Here is a 16,919-nt window from a genome sequence, read left to right on the forward strand (position 1 = left end):
AAAATTCACATCTCACAGATTTTATTGTTGGTAGGGATTCTTATTTTATATTTTATATATAAAAAATGATTCCTTATTAGTCCCTGCCGGGGACTATAAGCGATCGATAGATCGCTGACTTTGGGTTGACCGCGGTGATATTTGGAAATATTTCATGGTTTTCCTAAGTCGGATTAAGGTTTGCGGGGGGGCAGTGGTTGGGGGTCTTATTACGCGCTTCGCATGGTTCGAGGCGAATGGCACGTGGCGCGCGTGAGGGCACGTGGTTGCATGCGGTCTGGTGGTGTGATCGGCGGCCAGGTGTCCGTCCTCGAGATGCTGGAACGTCGGCTTTGTGTTTTACTGTCTTCGCGGCATTTGGGTTGGTATTGTTGTGTGCGATGTTTGGTCTGCGGTGGAGGCGCTGCCTGCCCGGGTATTGTTGCTTGCAGTCTGTGCGATTTTTCGTCTCTGGTCGAGTTCCTGCCTGCTCGGTGTGGGTTTGGTGAGTTCGGCTACTATGTGGCCTGCATGCAAAAGTCGATGGCATTCTGGTTGAATACTCAGGGTTTGTCTTCTGGTTAGATACTGAGGGTTTCTCTTACGTGCATGCAAGAGTCCATGGTTAGTTCAAGGTTATAAGTTAATGGCATTGTGGTTGAATACTGAGGGTTTGTCTTGGCTGTCGTGGGCATGCGGTATGGTGGTCTGATCAGCGGCCAACTGTTCCTGCTCGACATGCTGGAAAGTTCGGCTTGGGTTTTACTGTCTTCGCGGCGTTTGGGTTGGTATTGTTACTTGCTTGTTTAGCTCTGCAGTCTGTGCGATTTTTCGTCTGCGGTGAAGTTCCTGCCTGCTCGGGTATTGTTAGTTGCTTGTTTAGCTCTGCAGTCTATGCGATTTGTCGTCTGCGGTGGGGTTCCTGTCTGCTCGGTGTGACTTTGGTAAGTTCGGCTACTGTATGCCATTCTGGTTAAATATTCAGGGTTTCTGTTACCTGCATGCAAGAGTTCATTGCTATTTGGGTTTTACGCTGTTCGCGGCCTTTGGGTTATTATGATTACTTGGTTGTTTAGCTGCGCGGTCTGTGCGATTTTTCCTTTCTATTTGTTCTATTGTCTGCGGTGAAAACACAATGCGGTTCCTGGCTGTTGTGTTAGCTGCATGCAAGAGTCCATGGCTGTTTGAGCATTATAAGTTAATGGAATTGTGGTTGAATACTGAGGTTTTGTCTTAGCTGCATGTGTTTTATGCAAATTTGGGTAAATGTCTGCGTGAAGCTATGATTGTTAGTTGTATTGTTTAGAGGTTAAGGTCGGCTACTGCATTATAAGTTAATGGCATTTGGATTATTATTGTGAATACTCAGGGTTTGTCTTCTGGTTGAATACTGGGGTTTTGTCTTACGTGCATGCAAGTGTCCATGGTTATTTGAGCATTTTAAGTTAACGACATTCTGGTTCAATACTAAGGGTTTGTCCATGGGTTGACGGACGCGATTTTTAGAAACATTTGGCATATTTCCTAAGTCGAACTAAGGTTTACGGGGCGGAAAGGGTTGGGGGTCTTATTACGCGCTTTGCATGGTTCGAGGCGAATGACACGTGGCGCGCGAGGGGCACGTGGTTGCATGCGGTCTGGTGGTCTGATCGGTGGCCAGGTGTCCGTCCTCGAGATGCTGGAATGTTCGGCTTGTGTTTTACTGTCTTCACGGCATTCGGGTTGGTATTGTTACTTGCTTCTTTAGCTCTGCAGTCTGTGCGATGTTTGGTCTGCGGTAGAGTTCCTGCGGTAAATGTCTGCGTGAAGCTATGATTCTTAGTTGTATTGTTTAGAGGTTAAGTTCGGCTACTGCATTATAAGTTAATGGCATTTGGATTATTATTGTGAATACTGAGGGTTTGTCTTCTGGTTGAATACTGCAGTTTTGTCTTACGTGCATGCAAGTGTCCATGGTTATTTGAGCATTATAAGTTAATGGCATTTTGGTTGAATAGTGAGGGTTTGTCTTAGCTGTGGTCGGCATGCACTATGGTGGTCTTGTCGGCGGCCAGCTGTTGCTCGTCGACATGCTGGAAAGTTCGGCTTGGGTTTTAGTGTGTTCGTGGCCTTTGGGTTTTACTGTCTTCGCGGCCTTTGGATTGGTATTGTTAGTTGCTTGTTTAGCTTTGCACTCTGTGCGATTTTTCGTCTGCGCTCGAGTTCCTGCGTGCTCGGGTATTGTTCGTTGGTTGTTTAGCTCTGCAGTCTGTGCGATTTTTCGTCTGCGCTGGGGTTCCTGCCTGCTGGGTGTGCCTTTCATAAGTTCTGCTACTCTATGGCAATCTGGTTAAATACTGAGCATTTTTGTTACGTGCATGCAACAGTTCATGGTTATTTGGATTTTACCCTGTTCGCGGCTTTGGGTTGTTATTGTTACTTGGTTCTTTAGTTCTGCGGTCTGTGCGATTTTTGTTTTGTATTTGTTGTATTGTCTGCGCTGTAAACACAATGTGGTTATTTGAGCATTATAAGTTAATGGCATTCTGGTTGAATACTGAGGGCTTGTCTTAGCTGCATGGGTTTTATGGAAATTTCGGTAAATGTCTGCGTCAAGCTGTGATTCTTAGTTGTATTGTTTACAGGTTAAGTTCGGCTACTGCATTATAAGTTAATGGCATTTGGATTATTATTGTTGCTTGGTTGTTTAGCTCTGCGGTCTCTGCGATTTTTCCTTTGTATTTGTTGTATTGTCTGCGGTCAAAACACAATGCGGTTCCTGGCTGTTCGGTTAACCCTGTCGCAAACGTTTGGTTGCGGTTGTGTTGTTCCAGATGCAGCTTCTATCGCTCGACTGTGTGCTGTCGCTTTGGTAAGTTCAGCTATTGCATTATAAGTTAATGGCATTCTGGTTAAATACTGAGGGTTTCTGTTACTTGGATGCAAGAGTGCATGGTTATTTCAGCATTATAAGTTAATGGCATTCTGGTTGAATACTAAGGGTTTGTCTTAGTTGCATCGGTTTTATGGAAATTTGGCTAAATGTCTGCGTGAAGCTGTGATTCTTGGTTGTATTGTTTAGACGTTAAGTTCGGCTACTGCATTATAAGTTAATGGCATTCTGGTTAAATACTGAGAGTTTCTGTTAGCTGCATGGAACAGTCCATGGTTATTTGAGCATTATAGGTTAATGGCATTCTGGTTAAATACTGAGAGTTTCTGTTACCTGCATGGAACAGTCCATGGTTATTTGAGCATTATAAGTTAATGGCATTCTGGTTGAATACTGAGGGTTTTGTGTGCAGACTTCGTTAACCAATTACGTCATTTGCACATTTTCTCATGGTAGTGGCATAGGCTGCGTTGTGCATGCATATGCTCTAGACAAGAAGGAATTCGAACGCTCGACTTCGTTGCAGGTACGGTGTTATTCTACTAATTGCATTTTGTCAATTTTTGTATTGCTTGCTTTTTGTCAATTTGTTAGTGTTTTAATTTTTGCGTTGTGTAGGTTTATGGTCCAGTTACTCTAGGTTTATAGTCCAGTTACTCCGTCATCCCTGCTGGGGACTATATGCGATTGATAGATCGCTGACTTTGGGTTGACCGATGCGGTTGCTGGCTTCCGTGATACTATGGGTTTCTGTTAGCTGCATAGGTTTTATGGAAAATTCTGTAAATGTGGGTATCAGCCACGATGTCGCTTCGTTATCATTTGAACCGAGTGGACCTGGGCGAAGCTATGGTTCTTGGTACAGATTGAGTCGCAATGTTTTGTAGTTTGAACTGTTTTTGCACATGAACATCTAAATAAATTGGGGATTTTGAACTGTTTGAAATGTTAATATATTGAAGATTGCAGTTCGCTTTGTAACTGCACGGTTTCCTATCTTAGGCGTGTATTCAACGTTTTTCGCTCGTATAATTTATGTATATGTTTACTTTGGTCCTTAATGTTTGTTCAGGTTTGTAATTCTGTTATGCATGTATGAATATTCGACTCTGATATTACTCCTAGAACGCAAAGTTGCTTTGTTAACAACTTTGTTAAGTTCATTTAGTTAATGTTAAGTTCATTTGGTTTGTTAACAAGTGCTGAATTGAAGGTTTGCTATATTGGTACTAGATGTTGTTCGTTTGCTGTTGCTTATATATTGGATGAAATGTTTCGTTTGCGAAAATTATAAGCTTTTCTGTCATGCTGAGGGTTTCTGTTACCTGCATGGGTTTTATGGAAATTCCCGTAAATGTCAGTTTCGAGCACCATGTGACTTCCTTGTGATTTGGGCCGATATGGCCTAGGTGAAGCTGTGGTTCTTGGTACAGGCTCTGTTGTGCATGAATATGGTCTAGACGAGAAGCAATTTGAATAGTCGGCTTTGTTCCAGGTACGCCATTATTCGACTAATTGCTTTTTGTCAATTTTTGTATTAATTGCTTTTTGTGAATTTGTTAGGCTTTTAATTTTTGCATTGTGTAGGTTTATGGTTCAGTTACTCTAGATTTATAGTCGAATTACTCTGTGATTGTTTTAAAAAACATAGATATTTAAGCTGGATTCAGTCATTTAGATCTTTTCTGTCATTCAATTATATTGGAATTCAAATCTGAAATTGTCATTGTTTATTTTGTGTTTACATTAATATTAATATTAATATTAATATTATCAATTGTTATAATCATAACAACAATATTATTTGAGATGATCCCAACAAGTAGAAGTTGAGTAATGCATGCAACTAGCTCCGTATAATGATGAATCAAGACATTTTGTCTATTTAAACCTTAGATTAAAATGTCATGTTAGCTAGTTATAACCAGATTGGTTCTGATATGATGTTCAACTACCTTATTCTGCTCAGACAGAAAAAAATATTTTATTATGAAAACAAAATTACATTTATTATATATGTTCCTGCATTTCACAGATATGCTTAAGCATACGAAGTGATAAAAGTATTGCTGGGAACATATCTTGTTTCATAAACAGTTTCCAAAAATGTCAATATGACAGCCATATCATAGTCATTCTAACATATATCGAAGCTTTGAAGCGAGTTTTATCTGATAACAACCCTGTCATGGTCATTCTGACATACATCAGAGATTTGAAACCAGTTTTGTCTCATGAAGAATCAGGTCCTAGATATGTTCATAAACAGTGGCATAAAAAATTATACATAGATATTGGCATTTAAAAAACATTCCATTAGCTGTCCTTCCACTCTCTGTTGAATCAGCCAAGCTCATGCTACCAAGTGTAATCTTGCTTTTGACAGTCCATCAGTTTCCATGTTCCTGTCTTTGTAAACATGTTCAAACATAATGTGTCAAATACTCTGTTTAACGAAGTCGAATCTCCTGAAATATAGGTTGAAGTTTATAATTATCCAATCAATTTGTTGCATTCATCGAATTCACCACAATTTGTGAATCATCAAAGATCTGTAATTTTTGGGCATCTTCTTTCACATGCGACAATTGGCAATAGTCTTGGGACAATTTGCTTAGGCAGATTGTTGCTGTGTTTACCAAACCTGCCCTTTGAATATATTACATGTTCATCATTTATATGGATCATACCTGCAGTGTCCCATAATGATGGATCTTGTTGAGAAGCATTATGGAATTATGCTTATGCACTGCTCGTATCTGGTTCTCAATGCCTTGTTTGGGTTCCTTGATCCTTGAATTCTGTTTAGATCCATATAGTATAACCATATCCAAATGCCGTTAACTTATAATGCAGTAGCCGAACTTAACCTCTAAACAATACAACTAAGAATCATAGCTTCACGCAGACATTTACCACAGGAACTCTACCGCAGACCAAACATCGCATAGACTGCATAGCTAAATAAGCAAGTAACAATACCAACCCAAATGCTGCGAAGACAGTAAAACACAAGCTGAACATTCCAGCATCTCGAGGATGGACACCTGGCCGCCGATCAGACCACCAGACCGCATGCAACCACGTGCCCCTCACATGCGCCACGTGCCATTCGCCTCGAACCATGCAAAGCGCGTAATAAGACCCCCAACCCTTTCTGCCCCGTATACCTTAGTTCAACTTAAATGAAGACTTCAAAAATTTCAATTGCATCTCAAGTTGCATTAAGCATGAAGTAATGATATTGATAAAGGAAAATATCGTTATCCTTGAACATACCCATTTTGAAGACTGCTTTGTAGAAGCATTGTTTGCAAAAATAAAAGTTGACACATTAGAAATTGCAATACTCAATATATATGCATTGCCACATGCAAACCTAAACAATATCCTCAACGTCATTGCAAAGTCCTTTTACCAGTTAGATCTAAACAATATCATAGTTATACTAGGGGACTTGAATATTGATATGGTGCATTGCAATGAAAAAACAAAGCAGCTAGAAACCTACATGCAAAACTACAATCTTCATTTCCTAGTTGACAAAACTAATAGCATGTACAAATCATTGATTGACCATGTTTGGGCAAATCTAGGCAATATAAACTATAAAATTTTCGTATTGGATGCATATTGGTCTGACCATGATATAATATCTCTTGTCCTTGACCTATGATACACACATGAAACAGTTTACAAAATTCCAAATTTTGACATTTTTGCAATATCTCATTGCTTTTATCATATCTATTTTACTAAAGCATACTACAATATCTTTTTGTCGTAAACGAAGTGATAACTGCATACATACTATGCATTCTATTCTACATTTTCATATATGGCGTTCTGTATTGATCAATGCAACTTATGCCAGACACAACCTTTTCAATTAATGAACAGAACTATCCTATCATAAATTTGCAGATATGACCCCATCTATTTATGCATGCAGATTCTACTAGTAAAACCCTTTTCAATTGAACAGAACAACCAAGAAAAAAGAACAACAACATGCAACATAAACAAACACAGTATATTCTTTTTGCCTTTCCTTTTCCATGGATCATGCATCTTGTCTTCTTGTTCAAGTTTTACTTTCATATGTTCTTTTGACTTGTACTAAATATGTCTTGCTATTCTATAACATAGCATAAAACTTGAAAAAGGAAATGAAACAATTCAAGAAATAGAATGCATAAGCCAATTAGAAAGCGCAAACAAATCACTTGTTTTGCAAAGCTATGTCTATGAGAACTACACAAAAATGGTAATTTGTATTTAGAATATTAATGTCTACTATATATGCATTCTATTTTTATTTTTACATATGTATGGTTCTATGGTTTCAATATTCTTGTTCAGTTTCTTCTTCTAGTTTGCACTAGATATATGTTAGTATTCTATAACATAGCCTAAATCTTCAGAGACGAAACGAAACAATTGAAGAAATAGAATCCATAACGCAATTAGAAAGGGCAAGCCAACCACTTGTTTTGCAAAGGTATGTCTATGACAACTATACAAATATGCTGATTTGTATTTAGAATGATAATGTTCAGCAAGGTATGTCTATAACAACTATACAAATATGCCAATTTGTATTTAGAATGTTAATGTTTAGTATATAGCCATTCTATCTTTACATATGTATGGTTCTATGGTTTTAATGTTCCTTGTTAACTCTTTACTTCTATATGCTCTTTGAAATTGAAATAAATATATGTTCCTATTCTATAACATAGCATAAATCCTGGAAAAGGAAAACAAACAACTGAAGAAATAGACCACATAACTCAATTAGGAAAGGCAACCCAACCGCTTGCTTTGAAAAGGTATGTATGGAAACTATACAAATATGCTATTTGCTATTTAAAATATTAATGTTTACTATATATATCTCCTCTTTTTACATATCTATATTTAAATGTATATATGTCAGATCACGCCACCAAACCCCCGTGAAGCTTCTCAACGCCAAAGTCATTCCCAAAGAACGATCTCCCTTTTTCAACGAAAATGAAAATGTTTGCATTGGTGGTTTTGTTGAAAAAGGGACATCGTTCTTTGGGAAACACTTTGGTGTTGAGAAGCTTCAGGGGGGTTTGGTGGGCTATCGATGTCAGTCATGTTCAGTTTTTGCTAGCTTCATCAATATTTTTTTGCAAAACTGTACAAGACAATTGCAAAAGCCAACCCTGGTAAGCAATTGCACATAATGGAATAAATAATAGATGTTGACAATTACAAATTCAGATTGCAATGCATTTTGCCTGACAACATTGATATTGTATTAAAAAGAAATGGTCTTTTTAGACTAAATGCATTTTCGTATACTGTAGGAGATTGTCTATTTGACTCGTTCGAAATGCTTCTACATTTTCGTTATACTTCAAATGAATTGCGAAATGCATTAATAGACCACTTTCTTTTTTGCTTAAAGAACAATGACGTTGAAGCAATACAGTCATATCAATATGAACTAGCACCTTAGTTCCTATACAAGTTACATTGTGTTAATGATATTGGTACATATCTTCATAAAATGCATTATTCTGCATCTACAAATATAAAGGAGTCTGAACGAGGTTTATGGGGTGATACCTTTTGCATACGTTGGTTAGCTAAATGGCTAGATATATCAATTGCATTAATGTTGGAAACCACTTTTATATTAGTTTGAATCTTCTGCTGCATTGTTGACGTCCTGTTTTACTTGGTGATGCATCAGAAGAAAAACAGCTTCAATCAGGGTAGAAGGAGGCTCAAGTTAGCGTGAATCTGAAGTTTGATCGCAAATACAACTCTGTAACCAGCAATAGCATTGGATACGATAAAACACCTTTAAGCAGCTTGATCTTATATTGAAATTGTGTTCTTCCCTGCTCACATAAGGCAAGTGCAATCTGCAACTATTTGATGCTTCTTTCTGTTTGCAACTATTTCAGGTTTTTTTGCAAATACCTTATCCAAACATCTTTGTTTTATTTATGGCTCAACATATTATTAGATGCAAAATTGAGTTCAGATGTTTTAGATTACACTTCCATGTTATTTCAGTCTTGCATAATTTGACTACTGTTTTGACTCAACTAGTTTATTTGCATGAGCAAGTGCACTTGATGATACAAAATGCAACACGTCATAGAGCATCATGATGATGTTACATGTGTTTATTCTTTCCCAAATATTTCTGTTGGCTTACCTAAGTTGTCAAATTTTTCCATCGCATGGAGCACCGCATCAAATTCTGTTGGATTCAGATATAGATATAAATGACTTTTTTGCAATTCTTTATCTTCTAAAACAGAACCGCTCACAGTTCAACGTGAAAGTACGTTTATTTTCTGTTTCACTTGCTTTTACATATATGTCTCTAAAACTTTGCTACGTGTTACTCTGGATTCTGTGTGCATTCTGTTTTAGTTTAATTGCATTCATTTGACTCAAGAATAAAAAAACAAAGATGATGACACATAGTTACTAGTCGCTGCCGGGGACTATAAGCGATCGATAGATCGCTGACTTTGGGTTGACCGCGGCGATATTTGGAAATATTTGGCGTTTTTCCTAAGTCGAATTAAGGTTTACAGGGCAGAGAATAAGGTTTATTTGGCGTTTTAAAATAACCATGATAAAGAATGTCCAAGCAGTAAGTTTACCTCAACCCATTTCATTTTTTATATCATTTGAAGTGCACTTCACACACAGTGTTGTCTATGCAGAAGCTACTTTGGAGTACTTCGGCAAGGGGACTTAAAACTTTTTATCAAACGCGTGCCTAAAATTTCTAGTCGGTTCTTTGCATTTAATTGCCTACATCCTCAGCATTCTGCAATATTTTCAGCCAATGTTTCTATTAGACCTCATTGAAAAGCACATGCTACAGGCTTTGTGGCAAAAGTTTATGGCTTTGTAGCCTCACACTTTTGATCTCTCCTTCTGCATTCTCATGTTTAGCTAGTTGGCGTGAATCTGAAGTTTGATCGCAGATACAGTTCCTAACCAGTAATAGGATTGCATATGATAAAGTACGTTTCAGCAAGTTGATCTTATTTTGAAATTGTGTTGTCTAATTGGCAGGGATGCTGTACCGACTTCTGATATGAGGCACACAACAGCTGCCAATATTAGAATATTACAAAGAGAACAACTTCCTCGGTGTGCTTTCGAAACTGATCAATTGGTTTAGGTATGTACAATACTCACTTTCTAATAAACTGTTTTTGAAAATCAAAACAGATCTCGTCAACATTGCAAAGCTGCAACAAGCCATCTTAGGCATGTGTTTTAGTCTTATACAGCTTTAGTCAACAAAGCAACCTTTCGTTCTAGGAGTAATATCAAAGTCGAATATCCATAGATCCATAACCGAAAAACCTTGAATACACTCCATAGCTTGACTCAGGGTGTCTCGTTCCAAATGGCGGTCGAAACCGACATTTACAGAAATTTCCATAAAACCCATGTAGCTAAGACAAGTCCACAACATCACGGCCAGCAGAAACCGCATTGTGTTTTCAGCGCAGACAATACAACAAATACAAACGAAAAATCGCAGAGATTGCAGACCTAAACAACCAAGTACCAATAATAACCCAAAGGGTGCGAACACAGTCCGATTCATACCAACGTTACATAACGGCTTGGGAGTCACCGGACCACCTGCCCTTCACCTCCAACGATGCAAGCCCCCAATAACACCCCAAAACCTTTCCACCCCCAAAACCAACCTTTCCAACCTCCAAAACCTTGGTTCGACTTAGCTTATATCGCTCATAAAAGCGATGCAGATAAGAGAAACCCTCAGTATTTAACCAGAATGCCATTAACTTATAATGCTCAAATAGCCATGGACTCTTGAGGGAAACGAAGAGACAATAAACCCAAGTCGAGTAACTTTTCAGGATCTCGACCAGGGACAGTTGTCTGCCCACAAGACCACCACAGACGAAAAATCGCACAGACTGCAGAGCTAAACAAGCAAGTAACAATATCCGAGCAACCAGGAACTCCACCACAGACGAAAAATCACACAGACTGCAAAGCTAGACAAGCAAGTAATAATACCAACCCAAAGGCCACGAAGACAGTAAAACCCAAGCCGAACTTTCCAGCATCTCGAGCAGGAACAGCTGGCCGCCAATCAGACCACCATAGCGCATGCCAACCACAACTAAGACAAACCCTTAGTATTCAACCAGAATGCCATTAACTTATAATGCTCAAATAACCATGGACTCTTGCATGCTCGAATAACAAGCTCAATTGTTGATGCGTTGCTATGAACACACTTTATTTACTGATCATGTTTTCTTTGTATGGTCAGATTTCTGATGCCAAAGTTAATCTTCTTGAAGTTAGACCAGGAAAATCTGAATCACTGATTGAAATTTCAGGCAATCCACAGCAAACAACTGCACCAATTTTGTATGCAGTTCTTGATCTCCCTCTGACATTTTCCAACATTTGCCAACAATTCGTCTACTGTCCCTCTGTTGCTACTTTTTGATTTTGATTTCTTACAACAAAAGCAGATCCCTTGATTCAATTAAATTTCTATTTAAGATAATTAACCATAAATCTACCTGCAAACACGAACCCCTGCAGTACTAACTATATGCTTTGTTTCAAAATTCAGTCAAATCGCAATATAAACAGTATTGGCAATTTTTCTGAGTTTCAGGACCCAATTCTTTGTCAACAGACTTCTGCCAGATTTGAAAGGTACATAACATTTGCAAAATTTTGTCAATTGCTACTATCATAGTGCTTTTGCTGATCAGTATTTCTGTGCTAATGTCCTTGACATTGTATATCACGTTTGGCAGTGTGACAACCATAAATATGTCTGCAAACATGAACCCCTGCAGTACTAACTAACTATATGCTTTGTTTCAAAATTCAGTCAAATCACAATATAAACACTATTGGCAATTTCTCTGAGTTTGAAGACCCAATTCTTTGTCAACAGACTTCTGCCAGATTTGAAAGGTACATAACATTTGCAAAATTTTGTCAATTGCTACTGATCACTATTTCTATGCTAATGTCCTTGACATTGTATATCACCTTTGGCAGTGTGATAGTAGCTGGTCAGCTTATCACAAAAACTACAGTTGAAGTTGAGTTTGACGACCCAATTCTTTGTCAACAGACTTCTGCCAGATTTGAAAGGTACATAACATTTGGAAATTTTTGTCAATTGCTACTATCATAGTGCTTTTGCTGATCAATATTTCTGTGCTAATGTCCTTGACATTGTATATCACCTTTGGCAGTGTGACAACCATAAATCTGTCTGCAAACATGAACCCCTGCAGTACTAACTAACTATATGCTTTGTTTCAAAATTCAGTCAAATCGCAATATAAACAGTATTGGCAATTTCTCTGAGTTTGAAGACCCAATTCTTTGTCAACAGACTTCTGCCAGATTTGAAAGGTACATAACATTTGCAAAATTTTGTCAATTGCTACTATCATAGTGCTTTTGCTGATCAGTATTTCTGTGCTAATGTCCTTGACATTGTATATCACCTTTGGCAGTGTGACAGCAGCTGGTCAGCTTATCACAAAAACTACAGTTGAAGTTGTAACATCTCAACGCACAGTTGAAGTTGTAACATCTGAACGCACAGTTGCAGCCATTCTAGGAAAGTCTGCAAATGATCTTGTTAAAATTCAGCAGTTAAGCTAGTATAAAAAAGCATAAATTTCTGCAAATTCCATGGGATCCCCTTCAACTGAAATTTTTGAAACATGCAGACTTGGAATGAACTGTTGTCATTGCTGACAAAATGACATTGTATTGACAGAAGGCAAAATGTTACAGCACAAATCCTATGTTCTTAAATGATCATCTTGTATGTGAACATTCATCTAGTGGAATGTTGCATTAATTATTAGTTAATAATAAAAATTGGCATTGGCAGTTTTTATTTTGTCTCTATGGCTCTTGATTCATTATGCTAATGTTTAATGCATTAACTATTACTTAATAAAAATTGCATTGGCAGTTTTTATTTTGTCTCTATGGCTCTTGAATCATTATGCTAATGTTTAGTTAAATTTCAATATCTCTGCTCCAATATTTTTTCATTATGCCAATGTTTAATGCATTAATTATTAGTTAATAAGAATTGCATTGGCACTTTTTATTTTGTCTCTATGGCTCTTGATTCATTATGCTAATGTTTAATTAAATTTCAATATCTCTGATCTAATATAAAAATATTATTATTATTTATTTTTATTTAATTGTAATATCACACTCTATCTTGCATTGTTTAAATAAATAATGCATTTTATGATTTAAATTACCCATATAATATTAAATACTGCTTATTCATTTATATTTAATTATAACTATTAAATTATTTATAGCTTTAACTAAGTATAAATTTCCTATAATATTTTTATTATTCAGTATTCATGATGGAAAGACTACATTTCCAATTACAAAGAAATAAAATTCCTTGAATAAAAAGATTCGCACATTGAAATGAACTGTTATCTATTTCTTATTTAAAACAGTATTAATTGAATATGACTTTCATAATTCATAACATGTAATATCATTCCTTCCAGTTGTATTACTTTCTTGTTACCAAGTATAAAGTTTAATAACATAATAACTTTTAAAAAATAAAAATATTCTTATTATTTGTTTTTATTTAATTATAATATCACACTCTATCTTTAATCTTTAATGTCTAAAGAAATAATACATTTTATAATTTAAATTAGCCATATAATATTAAATACTGCTTATCCATTCATATTTAATTATAACTATTAAACTATTTATAGTTTTAACTAACTATAAATTTCCTATAATATTTTTATTATTCAGTATTCATAATGCAAAGATTACACTTCCAATCACAAAGAAATAAAATTCCTTGAATAAAAAGATTCCCACATTGAAATGAACTCTTATCTATTTTTTAAAACATTATTAATTGAATATGACTTTCATAATTTATAACATGTAACATCATTTCTCCTAGTTGTGTTAACCTGCAATAATTAGCTTATCCCAAGGCAAGCCTTTCTTGTCACCACATATAAAGTTTAATAACATAATAACTTTTATAAAATCAAGCTGCCAAAACATTATTTCTAACTAAAAAATAGAGTAATTTGAAGTGCTATAGTCAATCTCCATTTTTTTATTATTTTCAATTATCTCAATTTTCGTCATTCTATATGTCATCATACCTCCTATGCCTATGCTATGCCAAATAAATGAATTATATTAAACTATACCCCCTTATTAAGATAATCACAAAATAGAAAAACAACTATGTTTAATGGCATCTGTTTATCTGTGATGTAAGTCCTTTCACAACACCAAAAGATAATGAATATTTTCTTGCAGATCACGATCAATTTACATTTCAACTCGTAGAGTTTGAATGTTTTTTTAAATTTAATTTGTTTGTTTTAGTTTTTAATTTATAAAATAAACTTATCAAAATTGCTTTGCTATTGTGCTTAGATCCAATATTTACTAACCCAAAGCTATAAAAGGCCAAAAGTCATGTCCTTTTGCATCACAACAAATTATTAATTAAATGCAACAAATTACTAATTAGAAATTAGATACAGGGTTTATTTTCTTTGCTAATTTGTAATTGGAGAAATTTAAAATTCACACTAAAGTTATGATAAACAATATTTTAAAATAAATATATCTTTTGTTCTTTTGACCATGAAATAATTCGCCAATCATTGACATTAACCTGAATGGTATCGGTTATGTCCAAACATGTTACTAGATATCTAATCTTTCAATCATGGGTCCAAGACTCCATAATTTTTAAATGCTTAAGTTCTTTTTTGACTTCCGACAATCGTTTATCTAAATATTGAACACTCTCCACCCTGGATTTAATTATCAAATTTATATTCATAATAATGTTTATTTGCTGATTATCATTTTATGAATATTTCCATAATATTCAAATGTAAAAAAATAACAAAATTCTATCTTTTATGCACCATTAAAATACATAACTTACTTTAACACTCTTTAATTCTTCATACATTATAATGCATTATTATTACCTTTTATAGTTTTTTCCCGTCAAAGTTTCCATGATTCAATCTTAAATTTTATAACATTTTAATTATTAATCTACACATTTTCTAAATCATGAGACATTGGAATATTACATCTAAAACTAATCTTACATTTATCACAATTCTTATTTAACAAACGCAAAGTTCATTATATTTTACTCTTTGCATAAAGTCAAAAAGTCCATACAACAATTCGCTATTCAATTCACTAAACCTTAATACAAGTAAACATGCCTAAAACATACTAGTAATGCAAACCCGCTCTGATGATAATGCAAATTAAACACAAGTTAAATCTGAACCGGCAGGGATTAGCGCCACCACAGTGGCTCCTTGTTGTATATTAATTATATGTGTGGTGTTTATGTAATATTAGTTAATTAGTTAATTATTTAAAGGTGTAAATGTTTATTTATTTATAATATAATATTGGTATAATTATATAATTAAAAGTGGTTGATATATATTGGTGGGAACTATTTTCTACCTTTTAAATTAATGACATTGATTGAGAGATATAAACCACTTCTAATTATATAGTTGTGCTAATTGATGACTGATATATCTAGGAGGATTAATAGATTTATGAATTAAAATATCAAATCATTTTATTGAAAGATCTATGATATTTTAATATTATTGATCACCTTTGACTATGGTTGACCATTTTTATTTATGTTTGACTATAGTTGATTCTAGTTGGCCACGATTGATTATGTTTGACTATAATTGATTAGAGTTATCATTGTCTACTATGGTTGAATTTGTTTGACCATGATTGAATATGTTTAATCCACTAATCATGGCCGATGATGGTTGATTATGCTTGACATTCACTTGACTGTGGTTCACTATGTTTGTTAATTGTGGTTGACCATGTCTGTACATGCTTTATTATGGTCGATTTTGATGGAAAATGATTGACTATGGTTGACAGTGCTTGACCATGTTTAACTTCGGTTCAACATGTTCAACCAAGGGTGATTTAGTTAACCATGGTTGACATTGGTTGATCTTAATTGACCATGGTTGATCATGTTTACTTATGGTTAACAATGTTTGAATACGTTGACTGTGTTTAACCATATATAACAATGTTTGCCTATGGTTAACTATATTTTATTATGGTTGAAATTGATTGACCATATTTGTCCACAAAACGGCCATGTTTGACCATGGTTTTCCATCGTTAAACACATTTGGCGGTCGTTGACCATGTTTGAATCAGGTTGAGCATAATGGACCAAGGTTTCCTATGGTTGACAATTCCTAGTTATGGTTGCCATGATTAATTTTGGTTGGCCATGTTTATCTGTGGTTGACTATACATGCCCATGGTTGACTCTGGTAGGACTGTGGTTAACAATAGTGATCGTGGTTAACTATGGATGATAATGGTTGAAAATGTTTTACTATGGTTGTCTTTGGTCAACTTTGATTTTTTATATTGTTGATCATGGTCGTCTATTATTGAACATGGTTGACTACAACATATTATGGTTAAATCTGGTTGATCATGGTTTACTATGGATGATTATGGTTGATTATGTTTAAACATGGTGATCTTTGATTGTTCATGGTTGACTTTAGTCTAATGGCATTGACTATGGTTGACTTCACTTTAATATAGTGGACCACATTTAACAACATTTAACTATCATTGAATATAAATCACTTTGGTAGACCATGGTTGGACATGGTTCACTACTAAGCATGGTTAGCCATAGTTAACATAATAAACATGGTTAACCAAAGTCAACAATGTTGATCATATTTATAATGATTATTGTTGATCATGGTGGGCATTAATTAACCATCATTGTCTATGGATTGGACATGTCTATGTTCTTCAATGGTTGTGTCAAATTGCGATGTACATAAAAGGTTATGTCACATTGTGATGTTCCTTAAGGGATATGTTGATTTGTGATGTTCCTTAATGATTATGTCACATTGTGACATAAATCTTCATTGACTTATGTCAA

This window comes from Pinus tabuliformis, chromosome 3_1 (assembly GCF_031772625.1).
Source record: "Pinus tabuliformis cultivar Carrire ecotype Pingquan chromosome 3_1, CPIR1, whole genome shotgun sequence".
Taxonomy (NCBI): domain Eukaryota; kingdom Viridiplantae; phylum Streptophyta; class Pinopsida; order Pinales; family Pinaceae; genus Pinus; species Pinus tabuliformis.